Raw genomic sequence first — 17,808 nt, forward strand, 5'->3', positions numbered from 1 at the left:
TAAAGAGTGTTTGGTACTTTATAAGCATCTAGTAAATTCCATGACAACTGTCCTTATATGTAGTTTAAATCTAAGCTCTCATAATCATTATTAAAACATGGAAACTTTACTGAGCCTTCTAATTATATGTGTCCTTTTCTATATCACTTTAAAACTTAATCTATTTTCTTTAGGTTTTACTTATCTTTCACACAAGACACATAGCATGACATTTAGTTGGAAATTGCCTAATTTGGCACTAGTGGAAATTTGGACATTTATTGACTTGAAGGTAAACTTTGCTCCCCAAAAGCGTTCATTAATGTGTGGTCTGTGGCCCCTGGTGGCTCCTGATGGGAGTGGGCAGTGTCTATGGACTGGTCCGGACGTACAGATTCTGCTGCTGCTGGTACTAAGTCACTTCAGTAGTGTCCGACTCTGTGCGCCCGCATAGAGGGCAGCCCACCAGGCTCCCCGTCCCTGGGATTCTCCAGGCAAGAACACTGGAGTGGGTTGCATTTCTTTCTCCAATGCATGAAAGTGAAAAGTGAAAGTGAAGTCGCTCAGTCATGTCCGATTCTTAGCGATCCCATGGACTGCAGCCTATCCATCCACGGGATTTTCCAGGCTCCCGTGGCTCCTCCGTCCACGGGATTTTCCAGGCAAGAGTACTGGAGTGGGGTGACAGAGTCTGCTAGGTGGACTCAAATAATGGCAGGGAGCCACTGATGCTTTTGCACCATCCATTTTAAGAAAAGTTCAATAATATGCTTGGCAAACACATTTTTTTTCCTAGAATGGAAACAAAATAAGATTTTCCTCTGTGTGATAATCTACTGCTGTTGCTAATGGCACATAAGAAGTGGAAACTATGGAGATATCATTCAAAGTGGTACCCTTCAGAGCAAAATCACTCACTTATCAAGGTTGATACTAAACACCTGTTATTTCATAGGTTACATGTGACAAATTTTCAGGGGCTAAGAATACAATGGTGAAGAAAGCTCTGCTCTCATAGAGCTTATATTCTTATTGAGAGGAGCCAAATGATTGCCGCGTCAAGATTGATTTCAGACTGTGGCAAGTGCTCTGAAGAGAACAGGGAACTTCACGTTGTCAGGGCGTATATTCAGCAACTATGCACCAGTCTAGCTTGACCTGTTGGCTGCAACCTGCATCCCTTCTGACCAGTGCTCATGCTTTAGAGATCATGAGATAGGTGTTTAATATCCCTTCTGGATATTATGGAAGGTGACTGGGAGTGTGGTATTAGATTGAGAAATTAGGATAGGTTTTACTGAGGCTTTTAACTGAGATCAAGATGATAAAAGGAAGCAGCCATATGAAATAATAGCATCCTCTATCCATGGAGATCAAGGGACAAGCTCGTGCAAAGGTCCTGTGGCAAGCAAAAGCTGGGCTTTTCGCTGTGAAAGAAAGAAGATTTGTCTGACTGGGACATTGTGTGCACAGAGGACAATGAGGGAGGCAAAATCAGATAGGTGGCCATGACATGCCTTGTGGAAGAGTGGTTATCGTGCTAATGGCCAATATTTTGCTTAATGTGATGATGTAAATCCATTTTTAGTTAGTAAATTGGGAAATGCAGGATAATTGTTTAAACTATGATTGGATAACAGTTTTGGTATTAATAACAGCAGTAATCACCATATTTGTCACAAGTAGGGTTTTGACATGCAAAAAAATAGTCAAATATTTAGGTGTTAATTATGCCATCAGCAGCTGGCAATATGTCCAGTCTGGATTTAACATTAAAGTAAAGAGAAAACATGGCAAAGTTGGCAATTGAATGTCTGATTTTCAGCTTGCTGTTCAAAGACACAGGTTGGAAGTGAAAGCAAGACTCACTTTTTCCCTCTAAAGCATGCTAGTTGTCAAGGGGAAGTTTGCTCCTGGGAGCTTTTCAAGTGAAGGATAAGATTCCTTTAAGGATTCACAGCATCAATAAAAGATTAAGGTTTATTTATCTGATTTCAGGCACTTTTTTCTTTGTGACATATCCCAAAAATACACTTAGTAACTTGAATAGTCTGAATATATTACTTCAGTGGCAACATCATGTTAATATTGGTGATAAGACAACAAACTTCTTAAGAAGTCTAAATTGGTATGTACACCTCAATTGCCAAAAATGTTTTTCTTTTTCAGCCTTCAGATTTCTTCTTCACTTGTCAGATAAGAAAATGAATGACACACTGGGATATATTTTTTTAAAAAACAAATTTAAATGCTGCAACAGAACATGAAGAAATATTTTCCATAAATACAAAAAGAGAATTCAAAATATACTTACCAGTCTGCCCCTGCCCAATCATTCAAATGGTTTTGAAAGTGATGTAGTAATTAATTTAGCATATTTCTGCACACAAGACATGGTATGTAATAATAAATCTCCTAATAATTTGCACATATTTCATATTTCATCCAAATACCTAGAACTAAAAGGCAAGAACACAAAACATTCAAACTAATTTTTGCTGATGTGTGTTTGTTAAGTCTTAATACAAGTTAAGAATTTCTGATTTGGTATAAATAAAGAATAAATGAAGTAATTAACTGGATACACAACCTGATTTGCATCCCCAAATACTCATTCTTAAGTTGAATATAAATTGTTAGTTAAAAGTTTCAAATAATATCATCCATCTCACTGACACCACATAATTTTAGTATTATTAATTTGAAAGTTGGTTATTAATCTTATTATTTAAAAGCTTTCAATAGTCCCATTTCTCAGTTTATCTAGAATTGGCATCCTTTGAATGTAATGAAGACACAGTATGTGGTCCACAAATGAGAAACTCTATTCTGTGCAATAAGGGCCTTTCCTGAATGCCCAGGGGACACTGATTTAGGGCTTAGAAATAGCACTTAATTGGAAAAGAGTTCATTATCCTAAACATAGTGAGTGTAAAAGTCCATCCATTCTGAAGTCTTTTCTGTAACTAGATTTAGATTGTAGCAAGGCAATTATAATTGCATCAGTTAGGTGGTTCAGACCTGAACATTGTCAACTAAATAAATGTTTTTCAAAGTGATCTTTATTTCTCTTAGGATGTGAAATGAATTTACCTGTGTAACCCAGTAGATGACTCTGCTGCTGTGGTTGCCATACGTGGTATCAAGGTAGTAAGGTAAGTTTGTGTACTTCCAAAATGGAATTAAAAGGCAGATAAAGAAAAATAAATTATCTGTATTTCAAAGAAGCAGCCAACTCCAGAATGTGGGATGATCTACAGTGTAAATGATCTATTTTCTACAGTAGATCAATGGCATTAAAAAGTGGGAGTGGTCTATTAAAAAGCAGAGAAGACTTAATAAGCAAAGTGTAGACCTTGTGTAAATTCTGCTTCAGAGGGAAGGAAAAAAACTATAAAGTTATTGTTGAGATAAAGTGGACAATCAAGGGCTTCCCTGGTGGCTCAGACAGTGAAGAATCTGCCTGCAGTGTGGGAGACCCAGATTCCATCTCTTGTTTGGGAAGATCTCTTAGAGAAGGGAATAGCAACCCACTCCAGTATCTCGTCTAGAGAATCCCATGGACAGAGGAGCCTGGTGGCCTCTAGTCTGTGCATGTGTGCTAAGTTGCTTCGGTCAGGTCTGACTCTTGGTGACCCCATGGACTGAAGCCCACCAGGCTTCTCTGTCCATGGGTTTTTCTTGGCAAGAATACTGGGGTGGGTTGCCATGCCCTCCTCCAGGGGATCTTCCCAACCCAGAGATCAAACCTGGGTCTCTTGTGTCTCCTGAATTGCAAGCAGATTCTTTACCACCAGTGCCACCTATGAAGCCTGAGCTCTAATCCACAGGGTCAAAAACATTCGGACATGACTGAGTGACTAACACTTTCTTTTTTCCAAAGAGGACATTGATGATATTAAAGAATTATTGGACATTTTTGATATGATAATGGTGCCCTGGTGGTGATGTTAAAGTCTGTTTTTATGTGTTAAAATGAAATACTGATATATTTACAGATGAATTACATAATATCTGGGTTTTCCCTTAAAACAGAAAAAGAATTAGAGGAGGATAAGTAAAACTGAGTGTGCAAAATGTTGATAAATAATGCAGCTGGGTGAGTGATACATACATTTTCATTATAATACCCTATCTACTTTCTATTTCCACATTTATTAAAATGACTCACTCAGCAGACTGCTTAATACATTCTTTAGGTTCACAGAAGCTGGTGTTTCAAGAACCTCAGTCTATAGTATATTGCTAAACCATTTGATACCACAATAGCATGCAACTTCAGAAATACACAGAAGTCTGTAGTTAGAAAAACTATTGTCTCAATCCTATTTTATTCAGTTAATCCCCATATATAGATTTTATTTTTTAAACATTTAAAAATTTTTAAATATATTTGGAAAAGTGCATAAAGTAAATGTTCAGTTCAACTCAGTTCAGTCGCTCAGTTGTGTCTGACTCTTAGCGACCCCATGAATCTCAGCACGCCAGTCCTCCCTGTCCGTCACCAACTCCCGGAGTTTACTCAAACTCATGCCCATCAAGTCAGTGATGCCATCCAACCATCTCATCCTCTGTCATCCCCTTCTCCTTCTGCCCCCAATCCCTCCCAGCATCAGAGTCTTTTCCAATGAGTCAACTCTTCGCATGAGGTAGCCAAAGTATTGGAGTTCCAGCTTCAGCATCAGTCCTTCCAATGAACACCCAGAACACCTAAAGTCCTTATCTCCTTTAGGATGGACTAGTTGGATCTCCTTGCAGTCCAAGGGCCTCTCAAGAGTCTTCTCCAACACCACATTTCAAAAGCATCAATTCTTCAGCACTCAGCTTTCTTCAAAGTCCAACTCTCACATCCATACATGACCACTGGAAAAACCATAGCCTTAACCAGACGGACCTTTGTTGGCAAAGTAATGTCTCTGCTTTTTAATATGCTATCTAGGTTGGTCATAACTTTCCTTCCAAGGAGTGAGCGTCTTTTAACTTCATGGCTGCAATCACCAGTGATTTTGGAGCCCCAAAAAATAAAGTCTGCCACTGTTTCCACTGTTTCCCCACCTATAGTTTAGTAAATAATTAAAAAGCAAATACTATATGATCTTTACTCATATTAAGAAATAAACTATTGTAAGAACAGAAAATCATTTTCTGTACTTTCTCAGTCATAATTGTTTCCCCTTACCTTGAGGCAATTCTTAACTTTGACTTAGTTTTTCCTTATTTGAACATTTATATGAGTGGAATGATACAGTATTTATTGGGCTTCCCAAGTGATGCTAGTGCTAAAGAACCTGCTTGCCAATGCTAGATACATAAGAGATGTGGATTTGATCCCCGGGTTGGGAAGATCCCCTGGAGAAGGGCATGGAAACCCCCTCCAGTATTCTTGCCTGGAGAGTCCCATGAACAGAGAAGTTTAACAGGGTTGCAAAGAGTTGGATATGACTAAAGCGACTTAGCACACACATGGTGTATATTATTTTCCCTTTGCTTCTTTTAAACATTACGTTTGCAACTTAGCACACACATGGTATATATTATTTTCCCTTTGCTTCTTTTAAACATTATGTTTGCAAGATTCACTCTTGTTTTTGCTTGTTGCTATAGTGCAATCATTGTATAGCTATACAGTGTAATATTCTGCTGTAGACATTGCTGCTCATGTAACTTTGGGCACAAGGACACGGGATCCTGAAGGCTTATATTCAGGAGTAGAAGGCTTATATTCAGGAGTAGAAATATATTCAGGAGTGGAAGTAGAAAGAGTAGAAGCTGTCTCATTGGATGTACTGCTTTTTAACACAGATGCCCAGATCACTTGTATCTATCTGACCTGCTTTGCCAACAGTTGCACTGTTGTCTTAACTTCATCCCACTTGCTTTGATAGATAGGATGTTCATTATTTTTGAGTTTAAAATGTTTCTAATTTTTATTGTTATTTCTTCTTTAACCTGCTTTAGAGGAGCATTTGTTTATAAAATTGAAATAAACTCAGAAAATTGTACAAATTATAGTTACTACAGCAAAAATTAATAGCTGCATATATTGACTACTCAAGTGATCCTCTCATGCTTCCTTCCAAGGCCATGAGAGGGCCAAGGGATTAAATTTAAGAAAGTGCTTACTTTCAGAGTTGGGAAAGTGCAGAAACAGCACTTGCCAGAAAGTGAATATCTCCTTAGATTTTGCCTCCTAGATACCTCAGTCTCTCATAACCCAAGACCATATATAAATAAATGACCATGGTCATGTTCCAATACAATTTTGCTTACAAAACCAAGTGGTGGACCAGAATTTGCCTGTGGACTATAATTTCCTGATTTCTGACCTAGATTCTTCCCTCTGACCTATCTTCCAGTTCACTAATTCTCCCTTCATCTAATCTGTCATTAATCTCATTTATTTACTTTCTTTATCATTTCCAGAATATCAGTTTGCAGTTTTTCAAACCTGTGCTATCACTGTTTACAATTTCTTACTTCCTAAAGTTGTTTTAAGTTTGACTCCTATTTTTTAAACCATAGACATGAAGTAAACATCCTAGTTTTATGGTTTGTGAGTGATAATTCAAATACTGGAAGTCTTGCTGCTCTGCTTTTGATATTTGCTTATATTTACTTCCTTGAGTAATTGATTATTTATCTTGTATCATATACTTGATATCCTTGCAATTTTTTTGGGGGGGGGGATAATTTGCTCAGGATAGACGTATATTCATCTACAGCAATGATTCTCTAGGTGTGGTCCCTGGACCAGCAGCATCAGCGTCACAGGAGAATTTGTTAGAAATGTGAATTCTTGTGCCTCATCTCAGACCCGCTGAATCAGAAAGACTAGGGTTGAGGACCTGAAGTATGTGTTTTAGCAGCCCTCGGTGTGATTCTGATACATGCCCAAATTTGAGAACTGCTGCTTTCAGGAAGATTTTCAGTGTTTATGTTCCACACCTAGCCTCTCTGTATTCTAGTTAGATTCATGTCTTGAGCTCTGGGGGTCTCTTAGATGATGTAGGGCTTCCCAGGGGGCACAGTGGTAAAGAATCCACCTTGCCAGTGCAGGAGATGCAAGAGATGCAAATTTGGTTCCTGGATTGGAAAGATTCCATGGAGAGGGAAATGACAATACACCTCAGCATTTTTGCTGGGAGAATCCCATGGACAGAGGGGCATGGTGGGCCATGGTCTATGGGATCGCAAAGACATGACTGAGTGTCTGAGCACAGGGGAGCACAAGATGATGTAGATTTGAGTGGGTAATCTGGTTGACTAAGTAGCAAACTTGCCTTGGGGCTGTATCCACTGTGGTCTCAGCTTAATGTGAGGAGAGGGAGGAGAGTCTCCTCTTAGACCTTCCACCTTGAGCAGACCCTGGATTTTGATTTTCATTTTCCTCTTTCCATTTGCCCCCTCCAACCAAAAAACTCAAAGCTTCCAAGTGGAAAAGGCTTCAGGTGAGAGACTGTCACTACCCCTTTTCTCTGGATTCAAACTTGCCCCTCAGATCTGGCTAGTCATTCTGTACCATATTGTTAGCTTATTAAGAAGATGTTTTTATGTTTCATCCAGAAATATCAGTTTGCTTCTAGCCAGAGAGTTAGTCCCAATTTCCTATCCAGCCCTCTACTATAGAAAATGACCTCATGCAGGTGCTTCTAGGACTATTTGTTGTCTAAACATAAGAGAAAATAAAAAATGTAGACAGTTCACCTTAGCGGGGACATGACACTGATATGAAATGTTTTTATAAGGTTTACCTTGTGTCTTGAGATTTATGCCTCAAAAATATATGGATTTACTCTTCAATAAAACATTTTGACCTTGTTAAAACTGCTCTCTTTAGAAGCTGAGAGCTCTTTTACTTCATTCATATATCAAAAGTCTTTGGAAGCAATGTAGCAATCACCTGAGACTTAAATTTAATCTCGGACAGTTTCATGTACTTATTATGAAAAATATTCATATTGGCAGAAAGTGGATGGGTTTTATTGTTTTGAGGTGAAATGTTGCCATAAGGAAGTAAATTTATTGACTGATGAAAAGAACATGTTTACACAAAATGTTTCTGTAAAGCAACATCTGCTCTTGGCTTGAGGGTTCATATTCACACAAGAATATAGACAGAGATGTAAGAGAAGTTAATTTAACATTTCAAATCTCTTTTCCAGGACTTTTTAAAATAGATAGTGTGAAAATATTATCTTTGCACAGATGGATATTGAAATTTTGTAAAACCACAGTGGTCTATGACAAAGCTGATGGCTTTTAAACTAGCTGATGGATTCTGGAGAAGTGCACATGGATTCCAGTGAAAGAGACCAAATATAATTCTCTAGAGAAATTTGGATGACAATTCTGCCTCCCTGTGTGTTTTTCAATGACTGTTCTGTCCTTTGAACGTACTGTGTTCAACCAAAATAAGTGCCAAAGGGATGTTGAGAACTAGAGTCCTAATAGAAACAAGATGTGGAGACTATACTACAAGAAGAAAGGATTTTAAGTGTTAGGTTAAAATCTACGTGAATTTGTGATTAGTGATTGAATCTCTTTCTTTTTTCACCTAAATCACAATCTGCATTTTCAGATGCTCTCTGTTAGTTCCATCTGTCAGAATAAGCACGATCCCACAGCAGAGCTTGAGTATGCAACATGTTTGTGGTACTTTCTATAACATGAGTCTGTGAGTGAGCTTGTTTATATGTTCAGTTGATATGACTTACAGATCTACTAAACATGCTTCTTTAGTTTTTTCTCAGTCCTACAACTGAAATTCGGATGTCTGTGATATGAATTGTTTTAAGACAGTTGAAGAGTTTAAAATTCCCATAATGTCCTACTGCCATAATGAGTCATTTATCTGAGAAAGATTGGCTCAAACACAAAGATGCTCACCTCACAGTCACTGACAGATCTTTTTGGATTGTCAGGACCTCCGTGTGTCATTGTGCCTCAGATGTTCACATGCCTGTCACGCTGCTCACTGAAAATACACAAGCTGATGGGCGGGAGAAGCTGCGCCAAGGCTCTAGCTACCATCTCTGCCTAACATCACCACATAAAACTATGCTTTTCTCTCATTTCTTGTTTCTCAAAGTTAGTATGGTTAGGATAGAAAAGAGGGCATAAGGGTATAAAATCATTTTCTCCCCCCTCTTAAGTCTGTATACCTGGCCTGTTTATAGCCAGTTGCTTCCTTATTTTCTTTTGCTTTGAGTTGTCTTGCCTTGCTTTTTTCTTCAAAGATCCTAGATTTAAAAAAAAAATCTTAGATTAATCACCTATTATGATTCCAGTATTATGTAAAAAATTCTAAAGAGCCAACCCAGTTCTGCCCTTGAAGAGCTCAGTCTAACAGGTACTTAGGAAACAAATGAGTATGTGGTCTAGTTTTAAAATAGAGGTATAGGCAGTGACTCATGGGAATTTATGTAATACAGTCAGAATTTCTTACTCTACCAGGGTGCAGATTTTTATTTGAGAAATACTGCTTCCTTATAAATACAGCAGCATTGTCAATATAATTCACAGTTTATACATAATGGAAATCAAGGAGAAACACAGAATTTCCTAGCAGATCATCTAAAGAGCTGGTACCAAGATTGGGTGAGTAACCCAGCAGCGTGGCTCTCAGTGGACTAGCTCATGATTTTGAGTGAGTTCTGAAGAGCTTGGTGGGAGGGAGAGCGCAGTTCAGCACCCTGGACAGGGCCTCCTCTGCCCACTTCATCTGCTCCTGTGTTCCTCTTACACTGGGCACCACAGAAAGACTGGCGAGCAAGAAGTGATGTTATCAGCAGAACTGCAGTGACAGGTGCCATAAGCCTATATTTTGTGAAGCATTTATTTGTATGTTGGGGATGCTTTCAAAATATAGCTGCTGATCACAGGAACACCTTGTTGACCCACTGCTCAATAAGCTTGTTCTTTTTTTTTTTTTTAATTCATTTTAATTGGAGGATAGTTCCTTTACAATAATGTGATGACTTTTTGCCATACTTCAACATGAATCAGCCACAGGTATTCATGTGTCCCCTCATACTAAACCCTCCACCTCCCTCCCCACCCCATCCCTCTGGGTTGTCCCAGAGCACCGGCTTTGGGTGCCCTGCTTCATGCCTCTAACTTGCACTGGTCATCTGTTTTATATATGGTAACATACATGTTTCCATGCTATTCTTTCAAATCATCCCACCCTCGCCTTCTCCCACTGAATGCAAAAGTCTGTTCTTTACGTCTGTATTTCCTTTGCTGTCTTGCATCTAGGATCATCAGTGCCGTCTTTCTAAAAACAAATATTGATTATTAATGCATATATGTGGAATTTAGACAGAGGGTACTGACCCACTGTTCTGAAGCCACTGCTTTGTGCCCTGAGCGGACTGTGGGAGCTCAAGTTATTTGTCAGTGGATTTTATCAACAGTTACCTAAACCTGACCTGTTCTTCCTACGAATCTACATTACAGGTGTGCGATCAGACATGAGTTCCATTTTGCTGTTGCAGTGAACTTATATTGTTTAGCTTTTGGGAGGAGAAGTTGGAGGGAAGTCGAGCATTTGGGTCTCTTGATGTGTAACAGCTGTGCTTGCCTTTGTGCAGCGTTTGCACTCCATGGACAATGCTTCTAAGAAATATAATTGTATGTCTGCAAAATCCAAGGCAAGCACCTGAAAAATTATTAATAACACTTAAAATATATGCGAAGAGCCTGGTTGAAAATTATTTAAAAATCAATAACTTCATATGCCAGCAACAACTTCTGGAAAATATAATAAAAACAGACTCTATTAATAAACAGAATATATTTTAAAACAATTATAAGTAACTTTAAAAAGAAATGTGCAGGTGTTATGTGAAAGAAAAGTATTAGGTATCCCTAAGGATCATAAAAACAGAATTTAATGAAAGGAAATCTTTTTTCCTAGAAGGCAAGCAGAATATAACAAACATTTTATTTCTTCTAAAATTAAGTGTAAATATAAGTACAATTGCAATGAACATTCCAACTGAATTATTCCAGAATATATCAGTGAAAATAGAGTGTAAAAATGGCTGAGGCTTTTTTTTTTTTTAATTTTTTTATTAGTTGGAGGCTAATTACTTCACAACATTTCAGTGGGTTTTGTCATACATTGATATGAATCAGCCATAGATTTACACTTATTCCCCCATCCCGATCCCCCCTCCCACCTCCCTCTCCACCCGATTCCTCTGGGTCTTCCCAGTGCAAACCAGGCCCAAGCACTTGGTCTCATGCATCCCACCTGGGCTGGTGAATCTGTTTCACCATAGATATGTAATACATGCTGTTCTTTTGAAAACATCCCCAACCCTCACCTTCTCCACAGAGTTCAAAAGTCTGTCTGTATTTGTGTCTCTTTTTCTGTTTTGCATATAGGGTTAATCGTTAACCATCTTTATAAATTCATATATATGTGTTTAGTATGCCTGTAATGTTCCTTTTATCTTTATGGCTTACTTCACTCTGTAATAAAGGGGGCTCCATTTCATCCCATCTCAATTAGGACTGGTTCAAATGAATTCTTTTTGACGGCTTTGAGTAAAATTCCATGGTGTATATGTACACAGCTTCCTTATCGCATTCATCTGCTTGTGGGGCATCTAGGTTGCTTCATGATCCTGGCTATTATAAACAGTGCTGCCGATGAACATTGGGGTGCACGTGTTCCTTTCAGATCTGGTTTCCTCAGTGTGTATGCCCAGTAGTGGGTATTGCTGGGTTCATATGGCAGTTCTAATTTTCCAGTTTTTTTAAGGAATCTCCACACTGTTTTCCATAGTGGCTGTACTAGTTTGATTCCCACCAACAGTGTAAGAGGGTTCCCTTTTCTCCACAGCCTCTCCCAGCATTTATTGCTTGTAGAACTTTTGGATAGCAGCCATCCTGACTGGTGTGTAATGGTACCTCATTGAGGTTTGATTTGCATTTCTCTGATAATGAGTGATGTTGAGCATCTTTTCATGTGTTTGTTAGCCATCTGTATGTCTTCTTTGGAGAAATGTCTGTTTAGATCTTTGGCCCATTTTTTGATTGGGTCATTTATTTTTCTGGATTTGAGCTGCAGGAGTTGCTTGTATATTTTTGAGATTAATCCTTTGTCTGTTGCTTCATTTGCTGTTATTTTCTCCCAATCTGAGGGCTGTCTTTTTCACCTTGCTTATAGTTTCCTTTGTTGTGCAAAAGTTTTTAAGTTTCATTAGGTCCCATTTGTTTAGTTTTGCTTTCATTTCCAATATTCTGGGAGGTTGGTCACAGAGGATCTTGCTGTGATTTATGTCGAGAGTGTTTTTGCCTATGTTCTCCTCTAGGAGTTTTATAGTTTCTGGTCTTACATTTAGATCTTTAATCCATTTTTGAGTTTATTTTTGTGTATGGTGTTAGAAAGTGTTCTAGTTTCATTCTTTTGCAAGTGGTTGACCAGTTTTCCCAGCACCACTTGTTAAAGAGGTTGTCTTTTTTCCATTGTATATCCTTGCCTCCTTTGTCAAAGATAAGGTGTACATTTTAAAAGAAGAAAAATGATGTCAGGTTTTCATTAATAGACAGTAAAATATTGTAACAACAATATTCAATCTAACCATATATGGGTAAAATTAAGTATCATAAAAGCCAGTTTTCTAATAATAATACATGATTCAATGTATGATGTTGGGACAACTGGTTGTATATAAGAAAAACATGTAATTGAATCAGAATGCAAAAATAACTTCAAACTAGTTTCCTGATATAAGCATGATTCACTATTTTGAGAGTAAGAAGCTGTGTCAAGGAGAACCAGGTTTCCACTTATGATGACACAACCCCAGCACTGATACTGAGGCTCTGGGGAAGATGGGGGTCTCAGTGTTGCTTTTTTTAAAAAAGTTTTCACCAAAAACTTTATTGAACAACATATTCAGCATTTTGTTCCACTATCTTCTGCCATTTTTCAGGCAACTTCATAATTTCATCTTCCCAAAACTTTTAATCTTTTTTTAAGATAAAGTATTTTAATTTTTATTGAGGTATAGTTGATTAACAATAATATTAGTCTTCAGGTGTGCAGCATAGTGATTCAATATTTTTGTAGATTATATTCCACTGAAAGTCATTATAAACTATTGGCTATATTCCTTGTGCTGTTAAATATACCCTTGTAGCTTATTTATTTTATACATACTAGCTTTTTAAATGTGGTTTCAGTGGGCAGATAATTGCTTTACGATGTTGTGTTGGTTTCTGCCATACAACATGAATCAGCCACAGGTATACACATGTCCCCCCTCCTTGAGCATCCCTCCCATCGCTCACCCACTCCCACTCCTCTAGGTTGTCACAGAGCACAGGGTTGAGTTCCCTGTGTAACAGCAACTTCCCACCTAGCTATCTATTTTGCATATGGTAATGTATATTTTTCAGTGTTACTCTCTCTATTTGTCCCACTCTTTCCTTCCAGGTCTGTGTCCATGAGTCTGTTCTCTATGCTGAATCTGTATTCCCGCCCACAAATAGGTTCATCAGTACCATCTTTCTAGATTCCATATATATATTTGTTAATATATGATACTTGAAATGATTTATGATACATGATACAATATAATGTATGATATATGATATGTTTTTCTCTTTCTGACTTAACTTCAGTCTGTATTACAAGCTCTAGTTTCATCCACCTTAGTTCAGTTGACTCAAATTCATTCCTTTTCATGGCTGAGCAACATTCCATTGTATATATATGTACCGCATCTTCTTTGTCCGTTCATCTATTGATGGACATCTAGGTTCAGTGTCGCTTTTAATGAAAATAGCAAAGATGAAAAGAGACTAGACTTCTAACAGGACATGGAGCTTACAGAGCACAACATGGCCCACATTTTGGCCACCCAGCTCTCTTATCCTCCGAGACTCTTTCTGGCCTGGAAACTTCGTGCAGTGCATATAATACACCACTCTGCCTACCAGCCCTGAGTGAGGGTGGCGCTCAACACATTCTGGAGGGCAGCTTGGTGCGTCCCAAGTCCCCGTGGCTGCTTTCAGAATTTCCTGTTACAGACAAGTCTTCCAGGGAGATGACAGAGAAGCAAAATGGAGAACATTTTAAATAACCAAGTTACTTACTAACAAGGTGTTGGCTAAGAAATTATTCAATATGTATAATTACAGAATAGCATTCTTTAAAAAATTTTAATCACTATGATAGGTTAATAAGTAGCATGTTATTGGAGGTAAAGTTTACATTTCTTCCTCTGTTAGCCATGTTAAATATTTTCTGATGTTAACTGGCAGTCTGTACTTCTCTGGTTTTACTGTGTCCTTAAAACTCTTTCTTCCTTTCTCTCTTCCTTCTTTTTTTCAATCATTCACTGTACATGTTTAAAATTGAAGAAAAACTATAATCAGAAAAAGCACATTCTTAAACAACATAAAAAATCCACAAAGAATATTTCAAGAAAATTCAAGAGATTGGTTTGTTATTTGTGGAACTTTTTTTTTATAATTAAATAGTGGACGCTGTGGCTAGAAACATGAACTAAGAACAAGTTTGCAATATGCCTTGAATCCCAAACAAAGCAAATTGAATTTAATTCTGTGGATCATAGAGACCACTGGAAATTTTCAGCGGAAACGAACAGACATAAATGCAGTGTTTTAAGTATTATCATTTGCTTCATAAGGGAAATGGTATGGAGCTGGCTCATAACTCTGTATCCTGTCTTGGGCCACCAGGTGACAATCTGATGTTATCTCCTGAAGATGTACTCTGTACCCACCTTGGTGTGAGAAAGACAACAGGTGTAATCAAGAGCAATGGGCTGACACCAAGCTAAAGAAAATTTCAGGCTCTGGGTTAGAAATTTTGCCACAACTGAGAGTATTAAAATGAGATATAGTTTAAAAAAATGATTAGGTGAGGTGTTGGAGTAATTTAAAATGAGATGAGTCAAATCCTGCTAATAATAAACTTTGAAGAGTAACTGGGATGAGCAGCTGAAATTTTGGATTTGGGGTTTTTTTTCTATCTAATTTCTGTGATGAATCTGCCATTAGAAAGGAATTATGTCTCTTCTCCTAAAAAAAAAATGGTATAAATTTGAAATAGCTATAATTAGCTTTTAGTCTCTTATCTTGATTTTTTATTCTTGACCCTAAAGTACAGAGCACAGAGGCAGCCTTTGTTTTCCTGTTTGCAGCCCTGAACAGGGAGATCTTAGATGTACCAGGGTCCAGTTGAGGGAGCACGATCCTGGGGGCGGCTTCCCGCCTCCTGGCTGGGCCCTCAGTCACCACGTGTATCGCCTCCACCTTCCCAGGGAAGCAGCGTGTAAGTCGTCAGGTGCTAAGGGAGCCAGGGTCCTGACATGAGGAAGGGGCACAGGCTGGACCGTGGTGGCAGAGGTGAATCCAGTATAGTCCAGAAAAGACCTGCAGAGAGTGGCACGTTTTTTTCTTCCTCCCTGGTTCCAAATAGGAAAAGGAGTAATCAAAGCTGTACATTGTCACTGTATTTATTTGACTTATATGCAGAGTACATCATGAGAAACGCTAGGCTGGAAGAAGCACAAGCTGGAATCAAGATTGCTGGGAGAAATATCAATAACCTCAGATATGCAGATGACACCACCCTTATGGCAGAAAATGAAGAAAAACTAAAGAGCCTCTTGATGAAAGTGAAAGAAGAGAGTGAAAAAGTTGGCTTAAAGCTCAACATTCAGAAAACTAAGATCATGGCATCGGGTCCCATCTCCTCATGGGAAATAGATGGGGAGACAGTGGAAACAGTGTCAGAGTTTATTTTTGTGGGCTCCAAAATCACTGCAGATGGTGATTGCAGCCATGAAATTAAAAGATGTTCGCCCCTTGGAAGAAAAGCCATGACCAACCTAGACAGCATATTAGAAAGCAGAGGCTTGACTTTGCCAACAAAGGTCCGTCTAGTCAAAGCTATGATTTTTCCGGTAGTCATGTATGGATGTGAGAGTTGGACTGTGAAGAAAGCTGAGTGCCGAAAAATTGATGCTTTTGAACTGTGGTATTGGTGAAGACTCTTGAGAGTCCCTTGGACTGCAAGGAGATCTCCTAAAGGAGATCAGTCCTGGGTGTTCATTGGAAGGACTGATGCTGATGCTGAAGCTGAAACTCCAATACTTTGACCACCTGATGCAAAGAGCTGACTCATTGGAAAAGACCCTGATGCTGGGAGGGATTGGGGGCAGGATGAGGAGGGGACGACAGAGGATGAGATGGCTGGATGGCATCACCGACTCAATGGACATGAGTTTGAGTGAACTCCGGGAGTTGGTGATGGACAGGGAGGCCTGGCGTGCTGCGATTCACGGGATTGCAATGAGTCGGAGACGAATGAGCGACTGAACTGAGCTGATTCTTTTTCAATTTTTTTCCCATTTAGGTTATTACAGAATATTGGGCAGAATTCCATGTGCTGCATATAGGTCCTTGTTTGTTATCCATTTTAAATCTAACAGTGTGTGCATGTCCATCCCAAACTCCATAACTCTCCTTTTCCCTACTTTCCCCCTTTGGTAACCAACTATGTCTGTGAGTCTCTTTCTGTTTTGTAATGAAGTTCACTTTATCATTTTTTGAGATTCTGCATATAAGCAATATCATGTGATATCTGTCTTTCTATGTCTGGCTGACTTCACTTAATAGAATAATCTCTAGGTACATCCATGTTGATGCAAATAGCATCATTTCAATATTTTTATGGCTGAATAATATTCGATTGTACATATGTACCACATCTCTTTTATCCATTCTGCTGCTGATGGACATTTAGGTTGCTTCCATCTCTTGGCCATTGTAAATAGTGCTGCTGTTAATATTGGTGTGGATATATCTTTTCAAATTATGATTTGAAATTATGATTTTCTCCAGCTATATGCCTGAGAGTGGGATTACTGGGTCATCAGTAGCTCTATTTTTAGTTTTTTAAGAAACTTCCATAGTGTTTTCTGTAGTGGCTGCGCCAGATTACATTCCTAGCTAGAGTGCAGAAGGGTTCCCTTTTCTCCACACCCTCTCCAACATTTATCATTTGCAGGCTTTTATGATGGCCATTCTGACTGGCCTGAGGTGCTATCTCATTGGCCATCTTCTTATCTCCTACCAACTCACTGGTCTCCATCTCTCTGGCCTCTTTGCAGTTTCCTAAAACATGCTAAGCTCTTTCCTACTTAAACACCTTTGATCTTGCATTTATCTTTGTCTGGAAAATGTTCCTCCTCTGTCCAGGAGACTTACATGCTCCTCTTCGCCTCTGTTTGAATGTCACCAACAGAGAGACATGTCCTAACCACCACACATAGAGGAGCCTGCCCTTGGACCCCAGCAGCCCTGGTTTGCCAGGTTCCAGGCTTGTCTAGAGCACTTACAATCACTTCACTCACTGTACATTTTTAACCTTTTTATTTGCTGAGTCTTTCTTCCTTGGGTCCAGCTCCTCTGTCTAAAACATTAGCTCTCTGAAGTCAGGGATTTTGTCAGTTCCTAGGGCAGAGCCTGGTGCTAGGTAGGCAGCCTGTGTGTGTTTGTTGGAAAGACATGTGGATTCATGTTTATTTCCTTTAAATAATATCAGATAACAATTTTGTGAGTAAAAGATGTGAAAAAATAAATTTACTAGAAATCTGATTTTAATAATGAGTTGAATCTTCTCCTGTTGTAATCTTTCCTCTTGGAATTCAGACTCCTGGTCTACCTTATGTCCTTGTTCCTTGGGTTGGTTGATTGCAAGTCAAGATCATACCTTTGAGGTTATGAATAATAAAATGCAAATATGAGTCTTGCATATTTTAAATCCATTTACTTTTCAGT

At 38.6% G+C, this 17,808-nt stretch overlaps 1 long non-coding RNA gene across 1 annotated transcript in view; it reads left to right on the plus strand.

Annotated features, from left to right (window-relative positions):
• Positions 1–17,808, plus strand: part of LOC122453271 — a 30,108-nt gene that overhangs the window by 12,107 nt on the left and 193 nt on the right. The gene's annotated exons all lie outside the window — the stretch shown is intronic.

Source organism: Cervus canadensis, chromosome 14 (assembly GCF_019320065.1).
Source record: "Cervus canadensis isolate Bull #8, Minnesota chromosome 14, ASM1932006v1, whole genome shotgun sequence".
In the NCBI taxonomy this organism is placed as follows: domain Eukaryota; kingdom Metazoa; phylum Chordata; class Mammalia; order Artiodactyla; family Cervidae; genus Cervus; species Cervus canadensis.